Consider the following 26,544-nt stretch of genomic DNA (forward strand, 5'->3'; position numbering starts at 1 on the left):
CTTGTGTGAATGATCTGAAAAGCTAATCATTTGCATATCACAGCATCTTCTTCCTGTCGGTTAAATTTCGCATCTGTAGCACGTCATCTTCGTGGTGTAGCAATTTTAATGGCCAGTAGTGTATGTTATAGAGAGATAGAGCCTCCCGCCAGCAATATTAATCTACTTTCAGGGCGTATATTGCTTCAGGAAGTGGGAGAAATTCCTCAAGATGACGTAATGTTGTAGTTCCCTTTTATGTCACAGCGAGTAAAAAAATGTGTTCATACCTGTGGAGGTCTATATCGTACTGATATATATGGACATCAGTTTCTATTGGAACGAAAGTTTAATCATTTAATACGCTTTATGCAAAGGACATTTCAACAAAATCTTAAAAACATAAGACTGCTGTTACCTGGTGTAATATTCTCCATTTCCATGTCTTCTGTAGACTGTCGCATGCATAACTACTGACGGGGAGATGCAGACTTCTCCCGATGCTCCGTAACATTGTTGTCGCTTGTAGCTAATAAGCGACCGAGTAAGTAGTTTGCAGTGAGGCACTAATTTGTAATTACAACACGGTTTGCAAGTTGCCCGCAGCTGCTGCAGACGGCGGCGCCTGCAGTCCATCTTGTAAGTTACTGCCGTTACTGCGCGGACTGGTATCGCTGTTACTGCAGCTTCTCCTTGTCCCCGTTAACGCGACTCTCCCGTAAGAAGGGGCTGCATTAAGCGGAAACTTCGGCACTGATAACGTTAGCTGTGCGACGTTGTAACAAGTTCCCTCACAGCGAGCTGCGCTATTGCACTTGCTCGTATTTTCAGCTCAGCAGACACTATGTAAAATATCGAATGAAGAGCTAAATAGAGCGCTTATCCCAGAAGAAACAAATCACACGCTCCTCAGTGATATCGCATTAATTTCATAGAGCCCATCATTCGCGATGAACTCCAAAACTGTCAACTGCAATGTACCACATCTTGTACATTAATCATTCCATATCTGTTTTATGTACGTCGTACAGCCTGCCGAATAGTTTCGTTGTGTCCTTCAAATTTTCCCTTTTCTGTAACTACATCAAGAGCGCCCAATAAATTGTGTTGCACATATCTGATCTCTCTCTCTCTGACCTCTCCTGCTCTTTCTAGTGTTTCAAATCCTATAAAACTTGCTAATGTCCCACAAACCCGTTTCATTTTCTGCTAAGTTTTCGGAAAGGCTTCCTCTGTCTATTCTTGATAGAGATTCTACATTTCGGAGTCGGTCTGCATGATTTTTAACGTCTCTCTGTCCAGTACAGCGAGTTTCTTAAATCCCATCTTGAAGGAGAAACTTCAGGGGTTCGTAACGACTCAATTTATGCGGAATTAGCAAGTGGAAGAAGCCCCTTATAACGGTACCGCCTCTAGTTTGAAGTAAAACTTGAATTTAACTATCAAGTCTAATAATAGGCTGAGTTCATGTTGCGTAAAATCTTTATTGAAAGTCTTACCTCTGGAGGCAATGTTATAAGAATAACTTGCCCAAAGAATGAAATTATGTTTCTTTTTGATTTATCGTAATTAACTTGCACGATAAAAAAGAATACTTATCACTTTCTTATCTAGACTTCTGAAATTAGCTACAGTCTGTTGTTTGGCAGGTTACTTATTTGACCGCGAACAAAGATATTATTTTCCCCTCGAAAACTTATCCACAAAAATCATCCGACTTCGAGAAATGGATATGATTGCAGGCTCTAAAGAGTGTAACAATTAAATGGTAATCACGCACCAAACTGCGCGTGAAAAGATCACGAACCAACCGAAAGTCTCCGTATTTGAGTATTTAATTTCCTTCACTGCAGTGCTTTTACTATACTTTTCACTCAAAGGATGTTAAAATAACGTAATCTATACGAAGAAAATAGATTTTTAGACTTTTTAAATGAGAAATAGCTCTTACGACGCTCACATGAATTGATACAATAAAGCGACAAATCTCGAATCGTTAACGACAACTGAGAGAATAGCTTTAGTAAGACAACAAGAGCGAATAAGATAGCAAGAGAGCAAGAGCACAAGAGCAAGAGCTGCCGAAACCCAAGAGCAACAGCAAGAGATATTTTCACCTTAGTACATGTCTTACATAGTACCGGTATTTTATTACCTTTCTGTATATTTTTATTTCGCTAATAGTTATATTCCATGCACCAATCCATTACATACATGCTTGTCAGAATAAAACTAAGTATTATTTCATTCAAGCCTACTAGACGCTGTCATTTAATAATTATTTCTCTTGATATTGGCTGAAAATTCTTTAAGACTGGCTGTGAGGCCACAGACTGCAGGCTACCTCTGTGAAATATACTAACAATAATTTATGGTCTGATGATCAAGCCAAGCTGTTCTCCTCACACATTTCTGGAACCGTTAACGACGTCGTAACTTTATTTTCACCGAGGTGAATCGTCAGACAGTCCTCTCCAAACAACGCGTAGTCTCTTTTCGTAGCTAGATTAAGTAGAAGTACACAGATGTCGGTGTAAACTTTTTAAGCTTTTTAACCACAAGTGAAATAATTTACGATGCTAGATGGCACTTCGGAAAGAGACACATTCATTTGTGTTTCATCACACAGAATCCAGTTAGCAGTTTTGGATAAATTAAAATAATCGTAATTTTGTTTACCGTTTAGAGTACAAAACATATTGGTGTCTTATGGGGTAATTCATGCAGTTCTACGGAAATATCACGTCAGGCTGGACGGTGTTTCTGCGAGACGCAGCAAAGAGAATACTTACAAAATCTGAGTAGCGGAGAATTATTTATCAGAAAATTGGTGCTAATTGCAGTTGGCTACATGTGATAGTAACGACACACCAACTGGAAGACAAAGAACATGGTAGCTAAGGGTGATTCACCACTTAACTGCTGTAACAGTTCTGCTCTTGTGTTCGACAGAGACTTGAAAGATAGATGGACGTCAAAAATGGAATAAGTTTGTAAAACATGGAATTGAGGTGTAAATATCATTAAATAGTAACTTCAAATCATGGGTTTCGTGTCAGTATACACCCTCAAACACTTATACTGCGAAGTTACATCCGTATTGACAACATACAGGAAATCCCAAAAGAAAGTGGTCACAAAACACTTTCTTAAAACTCCATTGATGTCATCAAGTGTTCGAAGCGTACACAGTCTACTGCAGTACACGCTTGAAGCCGTTGCTACAGTGACTTCCTGGGCGGTCTGAGAGATTCCTAAGATATTGTTTTACATGCTGCTGCAATGCGATGTTTAAAACAGTCTTGGATATCCGAAAGTTGTTCGTAGACTTGATTTTGAGTTTACCCGAGCCGAAAAATAAAATAAAAGAGGAGCCCTCCTGCAGGGGCGTCACATCAAGCGAATATACAGGCCAACTGATTACGCCTCCACGTAGTATTCAGCGACCACGAAAGAATTGGGTGAAAGCTTTCCTAGCCACAAAGGAGTTTCGAACGGGTGACAGGACACCCTAGGCGTAGGTACCATGCATATGCACGTATTTCTATTGGTACTTAACCTGGGAGATCCGGTATCACATCAGTAATAAATTTCTCGGGTATCTCTTATGCTCTAAGGATTCGTTAATGTCACATAGTCTCCCATAGTCTATACCAAACTTCAGTAATCCACTGCCTCCGATGTTCAATCTACCTCAGTCAGGACGACTTCTCAGTGGCCCTATTTGCGTATTTATGACTTTCAGTTTTGCACGATATGTACAGACAACTTCATTTGATAAGAGATAAACCGTGGATTGCGAGTAACAGCTACCAGAGCATCTCTTCGATCGCTCTGCTCGTCGCGAGGTTGCTCATTACCCTGTGCATAGTATTCTAGTGCCCTTCCGGCAACATTTTTTTAGCAAATTCACTAAACTGTCATTTTCGTTGTAGATCGTCAGTCGGGATACCTTCGTGCGTACAACTCCCGTCTTCTCTTTGCAATACTTCTACATTCTCGTTAAAGACGAAGGATATTAGGTTTCTTTGTGAATGACATTTATTTGGAAACAAACCAGCACTCGACACGCGGGTACGACACAGACGGCATGAAATCTACATCTGTCCTGTGCCCTTTTTTATATACCGACATCGCTAAGGTGCGGCAGTGTGTTATTTCCTTTTCTGGTGTGACGTGTTTCCTTATTTGGGTATGAGAATGGTTCAAATGGCTCTGTGCACTATGGGACTTAACATCTATGGTCATCAGTCCCCTAGAACTTAGAACTAATTAAACCTAACTAACCTAAGGACATCACACAACACCCAGTCATCACGAGGCAGAGAAAATCCCTGACCCCGCCGGGAATCGAACCCGGGAACCCGGGCGTGGGAAGCGAGAACGCTAAGATCAGAAATGCCGCGTAAGGCAGCAGTCGGTGTCATATTCAAGATAGATAACTTCAGTGTTGTAATTAATTACTCCGAAACTAGTAATCGAATTTTCAAAGGTGAACACTGTCGAGTTCGTTTCGTTTAGAGCTACTTGACGGGCAGCAGAAATTTCTAACTTTTGTTTGAAAAAGAGAAGTTGATATCGATATCTCTACAATTAATATAGCTATGAAAAGAGATTATGTGTTCTTTAGTGAAGACTTTCTCCAAATTCTCCACGGTAAAAACTGAGTTAAAATTCTTTTAACGGTTCTGTGTGTTTGCGTGTGCGCATATATGTGTGTGCGGGGATAGTTACGTACTCTTTTTTCTTTCATTCTGACTGTGTGGCAATTTCCAATTTACTACAAGATGTCTACCGGAAACCTCCTAAAGACTTTTGAATCAGCATGTATAACACGCTTTTGAAGGCTCGATGCGGTTGCACAGTATCTCTGCAGATATTTTGGCTTCCAGTATTGCTGTTGTGACTTTCACGTCTCATCCTAAATGAACTCTTATTAGTAACAACAAACGTCATTAGACAGTTAAAGTATTGGCACCTAAGCGTACGAATCCCAAAGTCCGTGAAGAGGCTTCTGTAATGTATTTAGTTAATTTTCGTTAATATTCTTATTGTTTATTACTCAAGAATAAATTATTTTTGAACTTAGCTGCACTGCCACAAAAGATAAGCTACAGAACATTACTGAATGACTGTTAATTTATTTTTGTAAATGGGTATTTTCAAACGTAGTGGCTTAGTAATCTTCACGCCGTCCCTCAGGAGCGCGACGTCTCTAAGTTCTTTGTAACGCGTATCCGTCCGTTACACGTATTTCCACATTTATTCCGCATGCCTTAATGGCTGGTAGACATCGTACACAGCGTCTGAAACTGACTAGCTGCTCTGTTCTGTGGTACAGACTGCTTTATTTGTTCATACACCATTTGTCTTTTACCGATCAGAAGCAATTCGCTAATTGCACGAAACTTGTGGTCGTTGTGGCAGGAGTGAAAAAGTATATTGTAACGAAAGACACTTTAAGTGTGATTTATTATGCCCTGCTGAAAGAGGATTGGTGTTCTGACAGTGATATATATTCGCATAGGCTCTGTGAACGCAACTGTCTGCGACAAAGGAGCCTTAATTGGCGGCAGTCAGCCACGAATCCGCAACTCGTACTGTTAATATTTATTCGAGTATTTTGCCATTGCTTCCATTTCATTGGTTGTACATATATAAACTGCTGCATTAATAGCCCCTGAGAAAAACGACACTGATTTATGTTCTCAAAGACGTAGACGAATTTACAGTTTCAATTAAACTTCACCATAATGGTGGAAAACTAAAATCGAGAGAGCAACCGTTATAAGTTCCATTTCCCTAATATTATTCTCAAGAGTCCCAAGGGAATTTTGACATTCTGCACTGGAGAAAATGAAAAAGAATACATGTTAATGGCGCATAATTAGATCACCTCCACGGACCATGGACCTTCCCGCTGTGAGTGGCTTGCATGCATCGACGATACAACAGCCCTACCGCAGCTTTTAGAGTATTGATCTAGGAATCCTATATTATTTTTCGTCTATTGTTCTGCTTTATTCATTGTGTTCACAAATTAAAAACATCCATACATCAAAATCTTGCAATAACCTTAATGTTTCAGTATTATCTGTACGTAGTTGGTTGCTGTTGTGGCTTTCAGTCAAAAGACTGGTTTGATGCACTTCTCAATCCCAGTCCGCTCTGTCTAGCTTTTTCACCTCTGTATAACTACAGAAGTCTACATCACTGTTAACCGGCATATTTCATTCAAGCCTTAGTGTCGCTCTAAAATTTTTGTTCAATTGTTATTCCTCTCCCCCCACACACACAAACTTCCATTAAATAAATGTCGTGTAACCAAGGCCTCCCGTCGGGTAGACCGTTCGCCGGGTCAAGTCTTTCGATTTGACGCCACTTCGGCGACTTGCGCGTCGATGGGGATGAAACGAAGATGATTAGGGCAACACAACACCCAGTCCCTGAGCGGAGAAAATCTCCGACCCAGCCGGGAAGCGAATCCGGGCCCTTAGGATTGATATTCTGTTGCGCTGACCAGTCAGCGACCGGGGGTCGGACACACTCTTCCATTACCAAACTATTCTCAGAACGTATCCTATCGACTGGTCCTTCTGCTATTAAAGTCATGCCACAAATTTCTTTTTTCTTCCTATTCGATTCAGAGCCTTCTCATTTTTTTTTTTTTTTTTCGATCTCGCACTCCGATTTCAGCATTCTTCTATCGCATGTCATTTCAAAAGCTTACATCCTATTGTTATAAGAACAGCTCAGCTTTTATAGAAGCCTACACTCCAGATAAATACTTTCAGCGAAAACTTCGTATCATTTAAATTGATTTAAGAAGTTACGAAATTTCGCTTTTTCTAAATTCGGTTGTTGCTGGTGTCAGTCTGATTTTTATATCCTTTCTACCTCAGTCGTCATCAGGTGTTTTAATTGGCAAAGGAATAAGCGTTAATGCAACATTATTAGATAACTCCAACTCCACAGCAACTTTGGGTTTCTCATTTGTCTAATTTCCTCAAATTGGTGTGATTTAATTGGAGAACATATCATTACCAATGTTTTACTTTTATTGATGTTAATCTTACAATTTTTTTGAAGACACTAATCATTCGTTTCAGCCGCTCTTCCAAGTCCTTTGCTGTCCCTGGCAGAATTACAATGCTACCGGCTAACCTTAAAGTCTTAGTTCCTCTCCCAGCATTTCAAATCTTTTCTGCATTTCTTCTTGTTTTCCTTCACAGCTTGCTCAATGTACAGATAAAATGTTATCTAGGGTAGGCTATAACCCAGTCCCACTCCTTTCTGAACAACTGCTTTCCTTTCATGTCCTTGGACTCATAACTGCAATCTCGTTTCTGTACAGGTCGTAAATAACATTTCGATCCCTGTATTTTAACCCAGTTAATTTCAAAATTCCACAGACTGTATTCCAGTCAACATAGTTAATAATTTTCACTACATCTGCCACTGCTAAAATGTAGGAGTGCCGTTCTTTAAACTATTTTCTAGGGGACGTCGTAGGGACAGTTTTGCCTCTTCTCTGGAACCGAAACTGATCTACTGGAGGTCGGATTCCACCAGTTTTACTATTCTTCTGTAAATAATTTGTGTTAAGTTTTCCAATCATGACGTATTGAATTGATAGTTCTATAGTATTCACTCTTGTCAGCCTCTGCCTTTTCTGGAAATGGAATTATTGCCCTCTTCTTGAAGTTGGAGGGTATTTCGCCTGTCTCATACATTTTACATATAGGTGGAATAATTTTGTCACGGATGGCTCTCCCAAGGGTCTCAATAATTCTGAGAAAACATCGTCTATTCCAGGGACTTGTTTCTGCTCAGCTTTTTAAGTGCACTGTCAACTTTTTTCAGCAGTATCAAATCTCCATTCTCTTCTTCACCTACTTCCTCTTCTCTTTCTATTATATTGTCGTCAGTGTTACACGTGTTTCACCCATAGTCCACCCTAACACTAAAGTAAAGTAGATCTTGTCTTATTCGTGATTGTGATTTTTTGACGTATGACTTGCAGTAGTGTTCAATTTATAACGACAATTTGTTACGTGTCTCCAGAAAATGATGATCTCGTACTGTTTAGCCCATATTCCTTTTGATGTAGCAGCAAGAGCATATAATTTCCTCTTGACGCACGTGGGAATACTTCCATTAGATTTTGGTAAATATTATTTTGAGAGCAGAAAGAGGCGGCACGAATGCTCTGCCCTCTCATCTTGTCGACTTCCACTGAAACAAAACCATGTTACTGCCTGGCCACACTTCACAATGTTTTATGCACGGATTTTTCACTTTATAAAACTATCACTGTTACCACTGATCAGCTGTGGACAGTCTTTTCGCAATATTTAGACCACATTCAGACTGATTATATTTCACAGTTCTGGTTCTAACAAACGACTACACTAAATATATGTTATTCTAACCACTAGATGTTACCAAATGTCAAAGTCTTTCTTTGTACTGCAGTAGCACGCGTTTAAGAGTTTCGGAGCGTTCCACGTCAGCACCTCACTTATAGCAATTGTGCAGAGTTGTTGATGCTGCTAAGGTGGATGTGTAAATTCTCGTTAACTTTTCAGATACATACATTTTAGATACATTTACGCTAGGCTACATAAAAATTACAATATTCACATGTAACATTTGAAATTTTCCCGGCGAATCAACTGTTCAAAAAGATTTTGGGCTTGCAGCCGGTCGTCGTAAACTTCATTGCACGATATTTCGGCTGGAAAACTGCCGGCCTTCATCAGGTGAGCCGAACGAGGACTGACGAAGACGTTTTCCGCTCCAGCTTATATAGTGCGCTGATTGTACTACCCATCCCAGACCATGAGTGTACTTAAAACCCTTGTACACAGAGCGCGCACAGTGTCGGATGCAGAGAATTTGCCTAAGGAACTGGCAAGGTGTTCAAAGATGTTCAGAGACAATAGGTACTCGACCCGGCAAATTAACAGGGCCTTCTCAACTAGAGCCAGGAACCGGGAAGTGGATAAAGAGGAATACGCGCTAGCCAAGTCCCTAGCTTTTCTTCGCTTTGTCGGAAATATCTCCTTCAAGATAGCAAGGATTCTTAATCATTTTAATGTGAAAGTGGTTTTTCGTCCGCCTTCTAAGATTTCGCATTTTCTGAGATCGGTGAAGGATGATTTGTTACTGCGGAAGGCGGGAATTTACAAAATACCGTGTCAATGTGGTATGGCCTATATAGCACAGACGACGCGTACAGTGGAAGAGCGTTGTACAGAACATCGACGTTGCACTCGCCTACTGCAACCCAGTAAGTCTGCAGTTGCAGAACATTGTATTTCTAACGGGCATTCAATGTAGTACGACAATACTTAGATTTTGGCCACCGCAACAACTTTTTGGGACTCCATTATCAAAGAATCAGTTGAAATACGCATTGCGGGAAATCTAATGAACCGTGACAGTGGTTACCAATTGAATAACCCATGGAATCCCGTCATCTCCGAAATTTGCTCGAGACGAAGACGCTAGAAGATTTCGATAGCTGCGGCCAGCGACAATATTGTCGGCAGCTGAGTAGGGACTGCAGTTCCACCAGCTAGGGCGCTGCCGCTTGGCGGTGTGGCCCTTCTGTCTCTGCAATTGCAACGCACGCGCGGCAGTACTATCAGCGCACTATATAAGCTGGAGCGGAGAACGTCTTCGTCAGTCCTCGTTCGGCTCACCTGAAGATGGCTGGCAGTTGTCCAGCAGAAATATCGTGCAATGAACTTCACGACGATCTGCTGCAAGCCCGAAATCTTTTTGAACAATAATCACATGTTTATAATATTACATCATTGGGAGGAATTCTTATCCACATGAATGAAAGAAGTTTGTAAGATATTTGGTGGTTCATATTATCGTATTTTACACACATATTTCATTAGCGGAAGTCATAGTCGATGGCTTCCCATGACGCCAGAAGTAATACCGTTGTGCCTCTCCGAAACACAGGGTGACGTTAACCTCTTCCCATGTCGCCACCATACGCGCCGGCGATGAAGTTACCCGGTAGCACATAAAATCGATTCATCGCTCGATACAGTGCGATGCCATTCACCAGCTCTCCACGCTTCCCGAACAAGACACCACACTAAACGCAACGTTTGTGTTGTGGTGTTAAAGGCACCCTACGGACGACATTTCCCTAATCCAGCTGTTGCTTGTACCAGATCAGTGGAGTGGGATGCTACAGAACTTTGCTGGTCCTCCGTTACTTGTTACCGTATGAAAGGCGCAGATGTAAAAGGATTACAACATGCTTGGTGCACAATACGGTGATCCTCCCTTGTGGGGGTCAAACATAATCGACCGACCTTGATTGCGAGTATGCCCGCCTTCACGTGCCCGTGCAGTCCAACAACGAGCCACTGTCACACCGAAATGCACAATAAACCTGAATGTTGCTCGATTCGACGTGCCGAGCAAATGGAGACCCACAGTTAAAGCCTTTTCTAATTCTATCAGGTGCTGATAATTTTCTCTCATACGCGTACGCGGCATCTCTATGTTATTCACAGTTATCACTCAACACTTGCCACTTTTCACGCCCCGCGTATACCCTACCATGCCATGCCAGGCAGCTACACGAAATAAAAACAACACTAATGTACTATGGTGGCCATCCTGCTTGTCTCAACGATTGCAACTCTATACATTTACGTACCTGCCGATGATGTGTAAGGGTGCGAAATTACACTGACATTCCACTATGTCGTGTGAGTACTTCACGTTTTTAATTACTTTTGTGCGCAATGTTTCGCAATGATACGTGTCTTACATCGACAGTAAAAATTAGTTATACGGCCAATAAAACTTCTTCACTTGCTCTACTATCGTATTCAGAAGATTCAATGTCCGAAGCGTCATTTGAAAGTTGTCAATAGTGAAGTTCAATGGCACTTGTTTCAGTGAAAGTCATGTGGTCTACTGCTGTAGAATGTATGATTTAGCTAATAATGATAGATACAAGTTGGAGACCGATGACGTGAACATAGTGCTGAGTATAAAATTCATATCGCATCCTGAAAATTTCGGCGTTATCAGCGGAGCGGTACTACTTGAAAAAAATGTGCCACTGGTTAGAGGTAGGTTTTGTCATGGGAGATGACCATCAAAGAATATTACCAGTCAATCACGGGACATCGATTATCCTATTCCGCTATAGTCTGGTCTTTGTGTATCTTTGCCGGCCGGTGTGGTCGTGCTGTTCTAGGCGCTTCAGTCTGGAACCGCGTGACCGCTACGGTCGCAGGTTCGAATCCTTCCTCGGGCATGAATGTGTGTGATATCCTTAGGTTAGTTAGGTTTAAGTAGATCTAAGTGACTGATGACCACAAATGTTAAGTCCCATAGTGCCCAGAGCCTTTTGAACCATTTTTGTGTATCTTTACACTACACAGGAAGTATCAACAATATACAGGGTGGTCCATTGATCGTGACCGGGCCAGATATCTCACGAAATAAGCGTCAAAAGAAAAAATTACGAAGGACGAAACTAGTCTAGCTTGAAGTGGGAAACCAGATGGCGCTATGGTTGGCCCTCTAGATGGTGCTGCCATAGGTCAAACGGACATCCACTGCGGTTTTTTAAATAGGAACCCCCACTTTTTATTACATATTCGTGTAATACGTAAATAAATATGAATGTTTTAGTTGGACCACTTTTTTCGTTTTGTGATAGATGGCGCTGTAATAGTCACAAACATGTGGCTCACAATTTTAGAGAAACAGTTGCTAACAAACAGGTTTTTTAAATTAAAATACAGAACGTAGGTACGTCTGAACATTTTATTTCGGTTGTTCCAATGTGTTACATGTACCTTGGTGAACTTATCATTCCTGAGAACGCATGCTGTTACAGCATGATTACCTGTAAATACCACATTAATGCAATAAATGCTCAAAATTATGTCTGTCAACCTCAGTGCATTTGGCAATACGTGTAACGACATTCCTCTCAACACCGACGTTTTTCGAGATTCCCGATTCTCGCGCAATTTGTCTTCTACTGATGTGCGGATTAGCCGCGACAGCAACTAAAACACCTACTTGGGCATAATCATTTGTTGCAGGTCGTGGTTGACGTTTCACATGTGGCTGAACACTTCCTGTATCCTTAAATAACGTAACTATCCGACGAACGGTCCTGACACTTGGATGATGTCGTCCAGGATACCGAGCAGCATACATAGCACACGCCCGTTAGGCATTTTGATCACAATTGCCATACATCAACACGATATCGACCTTTTCCGCAATTGGTAAACGGTCCATTTTTACACGGGTAATGTATCACGAAGCAAATAACGTCCGCACTGGCGGAATGTTAGGTGATACCACGTACTTATGCGTTTGTGACTATTACAGCGCCATCTATCACAAAGCGAAAAAAGTGGTCCAGCTAAAACATTCATATTTCTTTACGTACTACACGAATATGTAATAAAAAATGGGGGTTCCTATTTTAAAAAACGCAGTTCATATCCGTTTTACTTGTGGCAGCGCCATCTAGCGGGCCAACCATAGCGCAATCTGGTTTCCCTCTTCAAGCTAGACAAGTTTCGTTCTTTGTAGTTTTTTCGTTTGATGCTTATTTCGTGAGATATTTGGCCCGGTCACTATCAATGGACCACCCTGTATAGAAGGCATGAAGTAAGGATACTAGTCGTTTACAGTGTCATTTATAAACCAAACAGAGTCGGATACACGAAGCTAGTATGGTGCAAATTTCAAGTAATAAAAACAAAAACTGAGGGATTGATGACACAGTTGCAGGTTGTAAAGGTAAATATAACAGAACCCAACGAGGCAAGAGAGTCAGACACAAAAAATTAATTAAAATGGATGAGTGGTCGAAAAAAACTCGTTTAACCAGGGACATCATAGACAAGGAATACAAAATTATGGCGTTATATAAACAACTGAAAGTAATGAATGAATAATAACAGTAGAGATGCATAGAAACTGGTGTCGCACTGAATTAATTGGTATGTCCATCCTTTCAGAAGGAAATGGAAACTCTTCGTAATACTGCAACGGAAAAATATTGTATGATTGCAATTTTAGAGTAACGGAAGAGAATAATAGTCTCCATTACAGAATATTTAAGAGAAGCAGGAAATGCAAATTTGAAGACGTTAATTGGGTTCTGTCATTTGTTTTCATCCAATATCTGATATGGCTTTTTTCATGAGTAAAGAGACAGATAAATACACACGAATATAAACAAAAAAGAATCGGAGCCCGGACTTTTTGTGACCAAACATTCACGTGATCACAGCTGCCAGCAACCATGAACAGTGCCTACATTCCTGTCACGGCTTTCTGCAGATCGCAGAAGGAGCATCAAGCTTCTCGTAGCCCTGTTACACGACCTCGTTCAAACTCAGTGAGGTGTTGATACTGGCGTCTTTGTCGCCTTAAAGGCATTCTTGACTAACATCAACTCACCACGTCTAATGTCTAACGTCAAAGGCAACTAACGCTTACGATCGTTTAAAGCAAATGTGATTTGCCTCATCATAGTGGCGCTACTAGTGCAGTTCTTACGCGACTGGCGCTGAATTCGAATAGAGGTCTTTTTTCAGATGCAGAAACACTCCTAGAGACTTCGCTCATGTCGCACAACTCCTTCTTAGTGCTACGATGTTATTTTCCTTCAGTGTAGTTCGCGGAACTCAGAGCTGAATAATTTTTGATAGGATACGGAAACTGTAGAGGACGTTTTTGGTTTCAGTTTAAGTCGCTGGTGCAGAGTGCGTTTGAGACTTAAAACAGCTCATGCACGTCAGGGCGATGGCAGTATTGGGATCTTCTGGTCTGGCACACGTCAGTATTAAAATGATATAGAGAGGGCTACAGAATCGACAAGATATCACTGAGAGATACAAGAAGAACCACTGTAGACCCCGTGAAACTCCTGAGAGAATACGCTTCCAGATCGACTTTTAATTCCAGCAGACAACACGTTTGTATCTGTTTCTTCATGTAGATTTGAATGCACGTCAGCGTACTATCTAATCTGAGCAGAATCTGAAATCCATCATAAGATGTTATTTCAGACAAGTAGTGCTAAAACGGAAGGAAATGTAGAACATAGGGGACATAAGAGGAACAAAATTAAAAGAGAGAAAACCTGCCTAACGACCCTCATTGCTAATATGCAGATTCTATCCACATGAGATTTCCGCGTTGATCTTCGCCAGCTGATAGACCTTTGACAGCAGCTCGGACCGTTCTGTGGAGCCGAGCACCTAGCAGCCCACTCGCTGATACTCCAGAAAGCTGAACTTATGGACAGCTCCCTTTTAGATTTTGTACATAATTACAAGAAATGAACCTCAGTGTTCGGACATCAGTTTTCTAAAACAGTCCGAGGCTGCACTCCAAAACATTAGAAAGAGTCGCCTTTGAAGATTTTAACACTGTAATCATAATTAATCACAAAGATATCCAGGATATTTAAAAGAGTCAATGGGAGTCAAATGCCTATCGCGTAAGTATTATTTTCAAATTTTCTTTATTAATTTTATTCATATATTATGAAGTTCATTTTTAATTAACAAGTAATGAATTGAAACTGTAGAATAAAAGCACTGCACTTGTATTTTTAATCGCTACGCAATTGCAGATAAATTTAAATTTATTGCAGATGTTCTAAATACCTCATTATTAAATGGAAAAAAACATATGTGTAACACTAACATTTTTCAATCCACAGAAATAAAAATTATTTTATTTTCTGTTTGATGTTTCGCATTATTTCATCAGATTATAATTATTTTCAGCAGTATGAATAGACAAACCAAAAATGTCTTTACTAGCGAGAATCGAATCTATGAACATACGAACACTGGTGAGCGGAACTTAAGGACAAAAGTAAGTTTCGCGTGATGTGTGACTGCCAAGTAACACAGCTTCGCGGAAGAGCTTCTGTGAAGTTTAGAAGGAAGGAGACGAGGTATTAGTAGATTTAAGGAGCGAGGACGGGTCGTGAGTCGTGCTTGGGTGTCTCAGTAGGTAGAGCACTTGCCGTGAAAGGTAAAGGTCCCGAGTTCGAGTCTCGGTCCAGCAGATAGATTTAATCTGCCTGGAAGTTTCGGCTTGATGAAGCTTGGGCTATACGTAGAAAGAACCATTATAGTATAAAAAGTAACGAAAAGAAATATTGAATGAGACGACCACAAAAAACATTGTACTGAAAGACAATAATAACGCTGAAGTTTCCACGAATTATGTTGGTCTTTCAGACATTATAAAACGTGGGGCAAGGTACTTAACAGCGTGTGTGATCACCACGGACAGCAGTGAATGCTGTGTAACGTGATCCCCAGCTGCCCACAAGGTTGGTAAGGAGTTGTTGCGGTAGGATGCTCCTACGCCAGCACGACTGCAACTGTTGGATGGTCGTTGGTGCACGTGGACCTACTGAAATACGTCGCTCCGCTGCTCCTTGCAGTGCTCGATGTGATATAAATCGGTCCAACGGACAGGCGAGTCCATTGGCCGAACACCGTCTCGTTCCAATAGGTCCTCCTCCTGCGCTGTACTACGCAGTCAGGCACAGTCATCCACAAAAATTAAGTCACCGTCGAATTCAGCCCTGAAAAGACGAACGTGGGGAAGGATTTCAGTGTCACAATAACGATGAACAGTGAGTGAACCCCGTTCAAAGACTTGGAAGTCAGCACGCCTATGCAATAGCATGCCTCCACACACCGTAACAACTAGGCCACAAAAATGTCATGTTCGACAAAGTTCAAGGGTGCACTGCGGTTTGTCACATTCCGCCGTATGACGGTACGTACAGAATCACTGCTCAGACTGAATCTGCTCTCATCCGAGAAGAGTACGCGACCCCATCCCTTGTTGGTGAAGCCAGTATGCTTTTGGCACCCTCGCAGGTGGTGTCGCCGATGTGCCGGTGTCAACGAAACACAGCGTACTGGTCATAGAGCAAAGTGATCACACACCTGCTGTCGCAGCGTCACCGTGCAGCGTGGGATTGCGTGCTTTGTAGTTTTGTTACCTTCGGCTGCGGTGACACCCAGAGTTGGAAGTGGCTCCCTTATTACCTGTTGGACAATGTAGTGGGCATGTGCTGGTGTAGTTGACCGTGGTCAAACACCTGCTCTCCTTCGGGAAGCAGTCCCTGTCGCTCGGAAAGCTCCCAGCGCACCTGTAACAATTCTGTGAGCAGTACCAAATTCCTGGGCTATACTCATTCTTCGCGTGTCCAGATCATTCTTCCCAGAGTGAATTCATCCAGTTGTTGTTTCCTGGTCACATTGAAATGAAGAACGCCACGACTTTGCAACGCTGGTGCTCACTGATTGGCACACAGTGTCTTTTCCCGGTCCTTTAACTGTCTTGCGTTGCGGGGCCAGCGGTACAGTCACGCTGACCTCACGCCATGTGAAGTCCATCTCTCTGTGTACGACTGGGACACCACTGGTAACATGCTCCCGCTCTTCCATTCACATCCACCTATGTTTCTTCACCTATCTATCTTGTCCTTAAATTTTGCATTGCAGTGTATTTATATACTTTCATGTATGCAATTTTTTTCATCTACTAGCAACTCTTTTCGCTTGGTAGGAACATTTTGTAATTCACAGCATCCGGAAATATTCTAATCGTCAAGGGCGAGTTTTTTGAGATTATACAGAACTGCGTCGTACTATTTTAAGAAATTGCTCAGTCGCGGTCTTTAAATGTTGTAAGTGTGGGAAACTTCCGTGATGTGCCCCTTGTTAGGCGTTTGCAAGAAACACAGTCACGTCTGCCTATCACTCCTGTCAGCTAACCAACCTAGGTGAAGTCAAGAGGAAGCCCTCAGTTTTAACCAGAAACGATTCTACGCTCAGATGGATGGTGAACATTTGTCAAGTATATATGTGGATGGTATTCACCAGATCCGCATTCAATAATTTATTTTCAATTAATTTCTCATCAACAATAAGGTTCTGTGAGATGTGCTAGGCATCGCGCGGGATTAGCCGAGCGGTCTGAGGCGCTACAGTCATGGACTGTGCGGCTGATCCCGGCGGAGGTTCGAGTCCTCCCTCGGGCATGGTTGTATGTGTTTGCCCTTAGCATAATTTAGGTTAAGTAGCGTGTAAGCTTAGTGATTGATGACCTTAGCAGTTAAGTCCCATAAGATTTCACACACATTTGAACATTTTTGAACATGTGCTAGGCAATTATATAATTTCATTGTTTCCTATAACTTGCTAACTAATAATGCGTTTGATCACAAAGTCTTCTGCGAAAGATTTTTTCTGTGAAAAATATACATATGACAAATTATCTTGAGACCGAGAATCCTACGTACACAGATCGGTATGATTCCAGAAAGTATTACTCGCTTTACGAAGCTCTGCCCTTTTCTCACATGATTTACTGTGAACTATGGATGAAGCGCTGCAGGCAGAGTCCATATTTCTCGATTTCCGGAAAGCGTTTCACACGGAGTCCCATTGCAGGCTGTTAAAGGAGGTACGAGCATATGGAATGGGTTCACAGATATGTGAATGGCTCGAAGGCTTCTTAAGTTATAGAAACCAGTTTGTTGTCATCAACTGAGAGTGTTCATCAGAGACAAGAGTATCTTCAGGAGTGTCCCAGGGAAGTGTGATAAGACCACAGTAATTCTGTATACACATAAAAGATTTGGCGGACAGGGTTAGCAGAAATCTGCGGTTGTTATCTGCTGATGATGTGGGGTACGATAAGGTATCGTTGTCGAGTGACTGTAGCCGGATAGAAGATGAATTAGACAAAATTTATAGTTGGTATAAGGAATAATAGCTAGCTCTAAATATGGAAAAACGTAAGTTAATGCGAATGAGTAGGAAGGAAACACGCATAATGTTGGGATACAGTAGTGTGCAGCTTGTCACAGTCAGATCATTTAAATATGTGAGGGTAACGTTGCAAAGCGATATGAAGTGAAACGAGTATTTGAGGTTTGTAGCAGGGAAGGCGAAAGGTCGACTTCGGTTTATTGGGAGGATTCTAGGAACGTGCGGTTCATCTGTAAAGGACTCCACATGTAGGGCAGCTAGTGCGACCTATTCTTCAGTACTGCTGAAGTATTTGGGATCCGTACCAGGTCGGATAAAAATGAACATATCGAGGCAGTTCAGGGGTGGGCTGCCAGATTTGTTACTGACAGATTCAAACAACGCACAAGTGTCACGGAAATGGTTCGGGAACTCAAATGGGAATGCCTGGAGAGAGGGTGACATTGGTTTTGTGGAACACTATTAAAAATATAGAGAATCAGCATTTGAAGCACTTGACCTCTTAGCCACAAACAATCCAGAGCTAATAGAGAGCATCATGACTGATACAGGGATTAGTGATCACAGGGTCGTTGTAGCTAGGCTCAATACCGTTTCTTCCAAATCCACCAAAAACAAACGCAAATTAATTTTATTAAAAAAAGCGGATAAAGTGTCACTAGAAGCCTTCCTAAGAGACAATCTCCATTCCTTCCGAACTGACTATGCAAATGTAGACGAGATGTGGCTCAAATTCAAAGATATAGTAGCAACAGCAATTGAGACATTCATACCTCATAAATTGGTAAGAGATGGAACTGATCCCCCATGGTACACAAATAAGGTCCTAACGCTGTTGCAGAGGCAACGGAAAAAGCATGCGAAGTTCAGAAGAACGCGAAATCCTGAAGATTGGCTAAAATTTACAGACGTGAGAAATTTGGCACGGACTTCAATGCGAGATGCCTTTAATAGTTTCCACAACGAAACATTGTCTCGAAATTTGGTAGAAAATCCGAAGAAATTCTGGTCGTATGTAAAGTACACAATCGGCAAGACGCAGTCAATACCTTCGCTACGCAGTGCCGATGGTACTGTTACCGACGACTGTGCCGCTAAAGCGGAGTTATTGAACGCAGTTTTCCGAAAATCCTTCACCAGGACAGACGAATGGAATATTCCAGAATTTGAAAGACGAACAGCTGCTAGCATGAGTTTCTTAGAAGTAGATACCTTAGGGATTGCGAAGAAACTCAAATCGCTTGATACGGGCAAGTCTTCAGGTCCAGATTGTATACCGATTAGGTTCCTTTCAGATTACGCTGATACAATAGCGCCCTACTTAGCAATCATATACAACCGCTCGCTCACCGATAGATCTGTACCTACAGATTGGAAAATTGCGCAGGTTGCACCAGTGGTTAGGAAGGGTAGTAGGAGTAATCCATCGAACTACAGACCTATATCATTGACGTCGGTTTGCAGTAGGGTTTTGGAGCATATACTGTATTCAAACATTATGAATCACCTCGAAGGGAACGATCTATTGATACGTAATCAGCATGGTTTCAGAAAACATCGTTCTTGTGCAACGCAGCTAGCTCTTTATTCGCACGAAGTAATGGGCACTATCGACAGGGGATCTCAGGTTGATTCCGTATTTCTGGCTTTCCGGAAAGCTTTTGACACCGTTCCTCACAAGCGACATCTAATCAAGCTGCGGGCCTATAGGGTATCGTCTCCTTGTGCGACTGGATTCGTGATTTCCTGTCAGGAAGGTCGCAGTTCGTAGTTATAGACGGCAAATCATCGAGTAAAACTGAAGTGATATCAGGTGTTCCCCAGGGAAGCGTCCTGGGACCTCTGCTGTTCATGATCTATATAAATGACCTGGGTGACAATCTGAGCAGTTCTCTTAGGTTGTTCGCAGATGATGCTGTAATTTACCGTCTAGTAAGGTCAACCGAAGACCAGTATCAGTTGCAAAGCGATTTAGAAAAGATTGCTGTGTGGTGTGGTAGGTGGTAGTTGACGCTGAGTAACGAAAAGTGTGAGGTGATCCACATGAGGTCTAAAAGAAATCTGTTGGAATTCGATTATTCGATAAATAGTAAAATTCTCAAGGCTGTCAATTCAACTAAGTAAGTTAAAATTACGAACAACTTCAGTTGGAAAGACCACATAGATAATATTGTGGGGAAGGCGAGCCAAAGGTTGCGTTTCATTGGCAGGACACTTAGAAGATGCAACAAGTCCACTAAAGACACAGCTTACACTAGACTCGTTCGTCCTCTGTTAGAATATTGCTGCGCGGTGTGGGATCCTTACCAGGTGGGATTGACGGAGGACATCGAAAGGGTGCAAAAAAGGGCAGCTCGTTTTGTAGTATCACGTAATAGGGGAGAGAGTGTGGCAGATATGATACGCGAATTGGGATGGACGTCATTAAAGCAAAGACGCTTTTCGTCGCGGCGAGATCTATTTAAGAAATTTCAGTCACCAGCTTCCTCTTCCGAATGCGAAAATATTTTGTGAGCCCAACCTACATAGGTAGGAATGATCATCAAAATAAAATAAGAGAAATCAGAGCTTGAACAGAAAGGTTTAGGTTCAAATGGCTCTGAGCACTATGGGACTTAACATCTATGGTCATCAGTCCCCTAGAACTTAGAACTACTTAAACCTAACTAACCTAAGGACAGCACACAACACCCAGTCATCACGAGGCAGAGAAAGGTTTAGGTGTTCGTTTTTCCCGCGCGCTGTTCGGGAGTGGAATGGTAGAGAGATAGTATGATTGCGGTTCGATGGACCCTCTGCTAAGCACTTAAATGTGAATTGCAGAGTAGTCATGTAGATGTAGATGCAGATGTAGAAGCTGACTGCATAACGATTCTGTTTCCCCCAACAGACATCGCACGTAAGGATCACGAATATAATATACGAGAAATCAGGGCTCGTACTGAGGCATATACGTGGGTAGAAACTTAATTAGTGGCAACTATTTATTCGCAACCAGTTCAAAAGTGTTACGTGTTTGCACCTGTTACTGTAATTCAAAGTAGTCACCAGCGTGTAGAACCCGTTGCCAGCGATGTGGAAGGCGTGGTATACCGTTAGCAGAGTCTGTTCTGTTGTTGGTGCGAATGGAGCGATCTACTACCTGTCGAACCTCTGGAACGGTTCTGAAGAGAATGCCACGAAGTGGTTCCTTCATCTTCGGAACTTAAGTCATATTACTGTTCGTTTTTGGAGCATCACCTGCTACCAACTTTGCTAAAGACGCGGCGACACTTTCTGCGCAACCCATCCATCATTTTGCACGACAATGCGCAAGTGCATACAGCGCAAGCTGTGGTTGCTCTGTTCCGTCGATGGGGCTGGGAAGTACTGTACCACCCACTATACTCTCCGGACTTAAGTTCTTGTGACTTTGAGTTAATTCCGAAGATGAAGAAACCACTTCGTGGCATTTGCTTCAGAAATGTTCCAGAGATTCGAGAGGCAGTAGACCGCTCCATTCGCACCATCAACAGAGCAGGCTCTGCTAACGATATAATACGCCTTCCACATCGCTGGCAACGGGTACTACACAATGCTGGTGACTACTTTGAAGGACACTAAAGATGCAAACATGTAACTCTTTTGTATCGGTTGTGAATAAATAGTTGCCACTATTTAAGTTCCAACCCTCGTAGATAGTCGTTTTCCTCTCGTTATACTTGCGATAGGAACAAGAAAGGTGGAATAAGTGTATCTACGTAGATGTAGATGAAGAATTCGTTCTTGGTGCCCTTGTCACGTTAATTCTCTACTAAAATTCGAACTTTTGACAATAACCATCAATCTCTTCGCCAGGAATGCTAGTGAGAGATTAAAAAAAGTAACTGAATCACACAGATGCTAGAGATACAGTAGTGCCCATTGCGACCCAAGGTTATATTGGCGCCAATGATGAAATGCCACTCACAACGTTATTGCGCCACGACTTCGATGGGGCGATGAAGTGTCCTGCCCCCATCAGTAGAACGGCGTCATAGAGAGGGGACTGGTCGTCATCCCGAAGTACAGGTACCATTACGCAACAAGGATTATTCAGAGTGCAAGAGAACTTCTTCAGGATGGTGACAAAAAAGAAGATAACAGCCAGCGCCTCTGAAAGGCTAAGTTGGGAAATCTTACAGCTGTGGCAGGTGCTCCAGAGGAGGTGACTAAACAAAAATGCTCGGGAAAATGAAGTCATCGAAGCCCAATGAAGACACCCAGCTCGGTATGAGCTCCGCAGTGGACATGCTGCCATTGGATGAATAGTAATCAGTCACCTCAAAATCAGATCCTCATTTATCAGATGCTCGTTACATCCAGTAGTATCTAAGTCAAAATGGCATGCTGTGTGGCACAATCCATGCCAGCAGATGACTACCATACAGGGACCCCTTGCTGCACAAGACGATTTCGCTGTCTATCATCCACTGAACTGTGCAGGCTCCCAACTGATCTGGGGTCGGCATGCGCTCAACTTGGTGACTCCGCTCCACTGGGTCACTTGCTGAGTGAATACCATCTGCTGTCAGCCACCTCCCCGCAGGGTGGACCACATATTGTTGCTGAACACCGCCATCTTCGGGCCAGCTCGGTACCACGGCTTAAGCACAGACTTTCCTGGTGTGTTGTCGCCGCAGCCACGGAGCAGCCATGTTACGAGGAGTTGCCACGGTCATCCCTCGTTGACGGAGCCGTGCTCATATCAGGCTTATTTGGCCATGCGGATATCAGTAGTTGCAGTTTCCCACACGAGTTGTACGCCGAGTGGGCGAAATGCTGACTGGCACGTCGGATCCCAACGACCACATACGTTTCTGAGGCCTATGACCTATTAGCTACGTTTACATTCTCGTAATTGATATGATTAAAGGATTATTATAACGAGGGATGTCATGCTGATGGTACGCCGTGTGATTTCAGCCCCCACCCACTCAAACACTACATCCTGGGACGGAGGAGGTGCTTCACCCCGATTTTCCGTCAGACGTTTCACTTGCAACCTCTATAGCATCCATGTTTCCATGCTAACGTACAACAATGTACTAGAGGTCAGTCGCTTTGGACATGGCTGAACTTTCATAGCTCAGGTGAATTAATTGAGTTTTCTGGAACCGATAAATTTAATTAATAAAACTGCCCTCAATGACACAAGAGCCGTTGGTTGACCATCAAGTAATATACACTACTGGCCATTAAATTTGCTACACCACGAATATGTGCTACAGACGCGAAATTTAACCGACAGGAAGAAGTTGCTGTGATACGCAAATGATTAGCTTGTCAGAGCATTCACACAAGATTGGCGCCGGTGGCGACACCTACCACATGCTGACATGAGGAAAGTTTCCAACACATTTCTCATACACAAACAGCAGTCGACCGGCACTTCCTGGTGATATGTTGTTGTGATGCCTCGGGTACGGAGGAGAAATGCGTACCATCATGTTTAAGACTTTGATAAAGGTCGGATTGTAGCCTATCGCGATTGCGGTTTATCGTATCGCGACATTACTGATAGCGTTGGTCGAGATCCAGTGACTGTTAGCACAATATGGAATCGGTGGGTTCAGGGAGGGTAATACGGAACGCCGTGCTGGATCCCAACGGCTTCGTATCACTAGCAGTCGAGATGATAGGCATCTTATCCGCATGGCTGTAATGGATCGTTTGGCCACGTCTCGATCCGTGAATCAACAGATGGGGACGCTTGCAAGACAAGAAACATCTGCACGAACAGTTCGACGATGTTTGCAGCAGCATGGACTATCAGCTCAGAGACCATGGCTGCGGTTACCCTTGACGCTGCATCACAGACAGGAGCGCCTGCGATGGTGTACTCAACGACGAACCTGGGTGCACGAATGGCATAACGTAATTTTTTCGGATGAATCCAGGTTCTGTTTACATGATGGTCGCATCCGTGTTTGGCGACATCGCGATGAACGCACATTGGAAGCGTGTATTCGTCATCGCCATACTGGCGTTATCACGTGGCGTGATGGTATGTGGTGGCATTGGTTACACGTCTCGGTCACCTCTTGTTCGCATTGACGGCACTTTGAACAGTGGACATTACATTTCAGATGCGTTACGACCCGTGGCTCTACCCTTCATTCGATCCTTTCGAAACCCTACGTTTCAGCAGGATAATGCACGACCGCATGTTGCAGGTCCTGTACGGGCCTATCTGGATTCAGTAAACGTTCGACTGCTGTCCTGGCCAGCACATTCTCCAGATCTCTCACCAATTGAAAACGTCTGGTCAATGGTCGCCGAGAAACTGCCTCGTCACAATACGCCAGTCACTACTCTTGATGAACTGTGGTATGGTGTTGAAGCTGCATGGGCAGCTGTACCTGTACACGCCATCCAAGCTTTGACTCAATGCCCCGGAGTATTGTTACGGTGAGAGGTGGCTGTTCTGTGTACTGATTTCTCAGGATCTGTGCACCCAAATTGCGTGAAAATGTAATCACATGTCAATTCTAGTATAATATATTTGTCCAATGTATACCCGCTTATCATCTGCATATCTTCTTGGTGTAGCAATTTTGATGGTCAGTAGTGTACTTAGTGAGTGCCAAGGAGTTCCTCTGATTACTAAATGAAACAGGATTTCAAATAAAATTAATATATTACAAATGACGGTTAGAAAACGTGGATATGAATTTAGTCACGAAATCTGATTAAATATCAGAAATCGCAAGTAAAGAGAATAAATGATCATTGAACGAGATAGATACTAAACTTTTGGAAAATACCGGTTAAGAGGTGGTTAGGTTGGCTATTGCCTCGTAAACCAGTTACGAACTCGCGGAAGTTGTCCACTGGTTGCATGATTACGCCGAAAGTTTCGTCGTCAGATGCATGCATAATACCTCAGTAAGTAATCTGAGGGTGTCCTTAAGCACTCCATGAAATAACGAGATTTGAAACCATCGGTCGTTCCTGATATCGCAACTGTCAGTAACTTCTGAGTCTCCGGACTCTTTTGCCTAAGTTCACGTCACCTTACTGGACTCTGCACACAGCGGATCATACGTCATCACCAGCTGCTAAGTGTTACTCTCGATCTCGGCCGTGCAGTGGTCGTTTAGACTGGCGGAGGAGAAGTAGTTTCTTCGTTGGCTGGAATATATTTCTTCGAATGAGATACCAGGTTGTTGATACCGTCACTCTAGAATGTCTGACTTTTTGAAGGAGTCAAAACCTCACTTCTGCTTGCTCACCTTCATAGGTATCGAAGACAAGTCCTCGAAGTTGTTATTTAAGTTTTGGAAACAGATGAAACTCGGATCTGTATGGAGGATGATCAGCGCTCGTGTGTGGTCCGACAATTTATTGACCAAGATGAAGGAGAGGGAGCTCTATGTGTGGAAGAACTCTTAGTATTCCAAACCCGAATACAGCACGCTGTTTCTCACGCACCGACATAGTCACGTTACAGAGAGCCATATTACACGCTACACTTATGAGCCCTCTAGCGCCAGAGGGCTGTAGATAAGTAGATATAAAGAATAAAGATGTAGAATGTTAATAACGTTTGTTTTATTTCATAAGCTGTAAGGATTTTCACAAACAAACCTTCTGAGGTACTACTTTTAAGCGCGCTCACGTAATATGTTTCTCTTCCTTCCCACCAACTCGGCTCAGATCCTTGGAACGTGGTTCTCAGGAAACGCACATATAATTGTCACCTACTACATGTTCTCTCTACAGAAACATAAAGTGATAATCATAGGCTTTCCTGCGTAAGGGCTATACAGAGTAGAAGTTCAAATTCAGTAGTTATGTAGTGCTGTAATAACGCAGAATACCATTTAGTGTATTCCCTTCTAACCACCTCCCCTCTTCCGCAACATCCACTATCACTCCCACCCTCCCTTCCCTCTTCCCCCTCCAGTCCACTTTCACATCACAATAAATATTACATACCTACTACCGCGTTTCCTTTGGGCTGAAATGCTTGCATAAGAAAAACGATATAGGGTAAATGAAACGTGCGAGCTTCAAAGTACATACGAACCGTACTCCTGCTCTATACTCTCCTTACCTCGGTTCGTAGGACGTTTCCTGAAGGCAGCATCTTTCCAAGTGAGAGTTCTCTCAACTACAGGCAAAAGAAAGTACTCAGAATGGCGTGCATTGAGCTAAGACATTGTGTATGCCAGCTAAACCGAGAGAGAATACGGAAGTAGAATGAAATGGGTCACAATTCCGTGATGAAAGCTGCTGCTCTTGGGCATTGTTTAATCCATTTCATCCCCCTCCGGCATTCGCTGCGCCGGGCATTCTGCGTCGCGTTTATAGTTTTCACTCTAAAAGCAGGCTCGTCGTAAGTCTTCTGTGAAAAAACATAAAATCGAAAGCACTGACTCGGTTCTTTCTCAGTTGCGGAGTATTTTTCTGTATTTGTGTGTGCTTCAACTATCAATAGGTAACATTATTATTTTCTCAGCATCGTTTCACTTTCAGTGCGATCTGGTGTTAATCCGAAACACGTTCACCTATCCTTAAAGTGATTTCTAGACGACGCGTAACACTGAATTTATGACAAATGTAGCTTTTAATGAACGTAGTAGTTGTACTATGTTTCTATTCACACACCTTACGGTGTGGGGCAGAGGGTGCAGTGTGAATAAGCATTAGTATCCCCCGTTCCATGGTTTGATTGTAAACAGGAAATAAAAGACTGTGCGTACCACTTTGT

Source organism: Schistocerca serialis, chromosome 5, assembly GCF_023864345.2.
Source record: "Schistocerca serialis cubense isolate TAMUIC-IGC-003099 chromosome 5, iqSchSeri2.2, whole genome shotgun sequence".
Taxonomy (NCBI): Eukaryota; Metazoa; Arthropoda; class Insecta; order Orthoptera; family Acrididae; genus Schistocerca; species Schistocerca serialis.